At 39.2% G+C, this 4761-nt stretch overlaps 1 pseudogene; it reads left to right on the top strand.

The window, feature by feature from the left end:
* Positions 1 to 463: 463 nt before the first annotated feature.
* On the top strand, positions 464 to 3029 carry LOC138806131 (small nuclear ribonucleoprotein G pseudogene; annotated as a pseudogene).
* Positions 3030 to 4761: the final 1732 nt, after the last annotated feature.

Raw genomic sequence — 4761 nt, forward strand, 5'->3', positions numbered from 1 at the left:
GGGGGACAAAATTTGTATGAATTAAAGATTCTTCTGCACAGGAAGCACATCTCACTCACGTGACCTTCAAAGTTCAAGAATCATTACTATAAGGAGTGCCTATATTTTAAATTTGTTTTGTGTCTACATAGTTAATATAGCACACATACATCTATATATGACATATTAGTACATACATATGTTACATTTCATTGTTAAAACCATACAGTTTCTCTCCTTCAATCTTTATAGCTCTTCCTTTTCCTTCCCCCTGAAAGTTTAAATTTAAAGAGAAATACCCTACCAATTTTTCCTGGGAGACATGTGGAGGTTGAACAAAGTGAGAATAGCTTGCTGATAATTCAATACCAGGTACAGTGGCTGTGGTAGGTAGTTATGGATACTTGAATGTAAATATAAAATGCCACACTAGGAGGTAACACCTCATCTGGGAGATGAGAGGAGGGGAGGCCAGAAGACCAGGATGTTGACCAGCATTGGGAGCTCGGCAGCCTCCTCTGATCACATGTGTAACACAGCTTTCGCTTATTCTTTTCAAGGGGGCTGCCTCTTTCCCATAAATTCAGATGAACAATCAAGCCCAAGTGATGGCAGAATAAGCTGTTCTGCTATATTGCCTCTAAATGATATTTTCATCAGGAAAATTTACTTACAGGTGATTTTCAAGCAAATAAGTATACCTCATTTTAAAAAATACTATTAGATCACAGGTGTTAACTAACTTGAAACAAAGTGATTATATTTGACTTAGACTATATTATATATCTTGGTCTGAAATTTCTTGTCTTGGGTGCATTCATGACAATGAGCACTTTCTACAAAGAAGTGAGAAGAACCTGAAGTATGTAACTGTGAAATGAAACAAACACAAGGAGACTATAGATACATAAATTTATAATAAATAAATAAATAAATAAATTTAATTGCAGTCCATAAAGAATGTAAAAGTCACTGAACTAGTTGATAGGGACTTCATAAAACCTTCCAAACTAAACTTAAAAGACAGGATGTCCATGATTGGAGTCAGCTGTAAGTAGCACAGGCAGAAATAATTAATGATTTTCAAAAAATACATTTCAAACTTACAGACTACACAATGACAATCATACTTTCTAAAGCATCGTTCAACTTTATTTCTAAATGTGAGAACTTCTTTCATTATAACTGAATAATTTCATAAATGATACTCAAAGTCACTGATTCTAAGCCAATTCTAAAAGAAGGCTTTAATGAAGAATTAATAACTTTAATAGTTTCGAGTATAACAGATAGAACTTTGATGTCAACAAGGTTTATGCAGACAGGCATAATAATCAAAATACCTTTGAGGAAAAAATGTTCTTGGCACAGTACTAAACATGTAAGAGCTGTTCTAATTGTGTTTAATATTTTTGGCATAGTGTCAAATTCCTGTGGTATTGAAAATTACAGTGGGAAAGCTTTTCTTGAAGGTAGTTTCTAAAACAAATCAAGCCTATGCACAGCACACACACACACACACACACACACACACACACACACACAAATTGCTGACATTTGCTGTTGAGCAAAAGGATTCTTTATCCAGAGGGAAAGATAATGGATCCAACCCTGAGCTCAGCCCCCAGATCAGAGCCAAAGCACACAGCTAGCAAGACATACAGTGCCTAGAGGGTGCTGCAAAATCACTTTGATGCCAGTAACTTGACCCTAGGTGATGGAAGTCCTGTGTGGCAGGCACCAGCAACAGGAAATCCTGCTGGCAGTAGCACTCAAGAATTACTTGTGAAGCCATTGATTGTGGCCTTCTGCTCTCCATTCAATAGCTGCCATTCAGAAGCTTATGACTTACAGATATTATAGCAGTTACCAGGGGATATCACCACCCTGCTTTTTGACAGTTTCAGTCTAGGAAGAGACAATGAAAGCCATTCTAATACAAGTATTGTAATAAGGAAATTGGTTCAAATTGGAATAAGGATGCCAAGGCAGGAATCTTCCCATGGGTACCAATTGGGTACAAGCCTTTTAAAAGCTATCACACAGGCATCTAAGAGCATTTTGATTCATGTCTGATTGGCAATCAGACCATTCATTGAGCCCACTGGACTATTTCAAAGCACTGTTTACTTACCTCTAAGTCCTAGCAGGTCATGGTCTAAAGTTCCAGTAAGAATTGTGAGAGCCAGATGACAGTGACTCAAGCCTGTAATCCTAGCTACTCAGAAGGCTGAGATGTGACTGTACCAAGTCAACTTGGACATAAAAATCTGTGATGTTCCATTTCCAAAATAATTAGGAAGAATAGCCAGCAGGATGAACAAGTGAGAGGTCAAAAAAGAAAAAGTAAAAAACCCTAGGCTGAAAAACCAGTCATAATATTTGCTACTATCAAGCACTGGCTATAAGTCATGAAGTAGACAAAATGGTTTAAAAGCATTATTTCATTTATGGTCAGACACTATGTCGTGAATTTACTATATATTATTTTACCACCCTGTAAGGTTCTCCTTATTAGCCTCATTTTCTGAATGGGAAAGCAAAAGATGAACAAGACTTGCTGATATGTTCAAGCTGGTGCTTGGCAAATTCAGGAATCACTTCAGGGCCTAGCTGGTAATCATTGTCTTTCCTTGGATTACGTACTCTTGTCTCAGGAATAACTGATTCAAACCTGAGGTTATACAATCAACAGTGGGCAAATCTTAGAGAATTAAGGAGAAAGGAAGCACAAGTGACCACACATAAGTTAAGCATCTCTACTTCAACTGAGGAATATTAACAGCAAAAATCAATCACATGCTCTCTGAGCCCACCGAGTAGAGACCATGAGCAAAGTCTGAGCTAAAAACATTTCTAGACAAAAAGGTATCATTGAAGTTAAGTGGTGGAAGATAGGTCCAAGAAATATTACAGGATTTGATCCATTTATGACTCCTGTTATAGATGAATGTGTGAGGATGGTTACTAGTGGGCAACAGAACAATATTTGAATGGTAGTAATTCAAGGAAATAGTATCATCATGTCAAAAACCTTGGAAGGAGTTTAATAATGACAGCAAGCAGTCACATTCCCTTTCCAAAAAGACTACTTTACTATAAAGTAAAAGTTGGATTATGTACATTTTCGTAGTCAACTTTTTTAAAACTAAGCTTTCGCAATAATCGGAGATATTTTCTCAGATATTATAAAGAGAAACACAATATGGGGTTTTTTTTTTTTTTTTTTTTTTTTTTGTCAGGCTTGAACTCTGGGCCTGGGCGCTGTCCCTCAGCTCTTCAGCTCAAGGCAAGTGCTCTACCACTTGAGCTACAGCGCCACTTCCGATTTTCTGGTGGTTTATTGGAGATAGGAGTCTCACGGTCTCTCCTGCCCGGGCTGGCTTTGAACTGCGATCCTCAGATCTCAGCCTCCTGAGTAGCTAGGATTACAGGCATGAGCCACCAGCACCCGGCTCACATGGGTTTTCTTGGATGACATTGATACAAGGGAATTTGTGGGGGAGTGGGTTGTGGGACTTGAACTCTGGGCTTGGGCACTGTCCCTGCACTCTTCAGCTCAAGGCAAGCGTGCTACCACTTAAGCCACAGTGCCACTTCTGGTTTTCTAGTAATTTATTGGAGATAAGAGTCTCACAGACTTTCCTGCCCGGGCTGGCTTTGAATCGTGATCCTCAGATCTCAGCCTCCTGAGTAGCTAGGATTATAGGCGTGAGCCACCAGCACCCGGCCCAAGGGATGTTTTTTTAACATTAAGATGAAACCATGTAACAAAATGAAAAAAATCCCATTAGCAACTCTGTTAGACTTGTTTAGGTACTAGTCACTTTGCAAACGCAAACATCTAGCATTCACACTTGGTTAGCATTGGTCTTCCCTTTTCTTGTAAAAAAATCTCATCTGTCCTCCTTTCAGTTATTTATTCTTTGGTGTGATACACTAGCTCACTGTGGACTATTACTCAAAACTTTGGGTGTGAGCGCATATCCTGGGCCCAGCCACACAAGATTATGCTCACTTTTACAGAGACCACATGACCTTCTTCACATCCATTGGCAATCATTTCAAGGTTAAATTTGTCAGGAGGAGGGGCTGCTAAGGAAGTGGGGCTTCCTGACAGCTATGGGAAGAACAGAAGTTGATTGCCTGAGCAAGTTGAAAGTGTTTACAAAATGTGTAATAATGTCTACTGAACAGAGGGGTGCCTGACTGGCAGAAAGCTACAAAGATGTTTAAAATAACATGACAGCCTTAAAGGCTGGATAGGTACACAGACAATACTGGTACAACTATAAGTAAGAAGCCCAAACACATCCAAAGGGACTGATTCCAGCACACTGCCCACACTTCCCCACAAGAGGTTTGAAACCCAACTTTGGAAATACTTATTACCAACAGCCTTCATTTGTGATTCTTTTGGGACTTAACCTGGAGAGAGGCACTTCACCCATAATCAACTCTTCACAGGTACAATCTACACCTAAGGTGTGTCAACAGCAGCCCCCTTCATGCCATTTTATTTTATTTTAATGCTATTATGAAAGGCTAATTTAACTCCTGCACTCTACTCAGGAATTTTCCTGCTTGTTGACAACTCTACTCCACTAAACATCTCTGTCTGCCAAATCCTGCTATCCTAGCTCTGTCAGAGGTGTTCATCTTAAAAAACTTGTCAATAAACTGTTAGATATAAATCTCTCTCTGTGACTGCCTCCTGAAACCCAACCTTTGACCATTTTCTTTGGCTGAAATCTGTGAGTACTGGAAGCCCAAGGGATTCTC

Source organism: Dipodomys merriami, unplaced genomic scaffold, assembly GCF_024711535.1.
Source record: "Dipodomys merriami isolate MVZ:Mamm:240054 unplaced genomic scaffold, mDipMer1.0.p SCAF_4, whole genome shotgun sequence".
NCBI classification, from domain to species: domain Eukaryota; kingdom Metazoa; phylum Chordata; class Mammalia; order Rodentia; family Heteromyidae; genus Dipodomys; species Dipodomys merriami.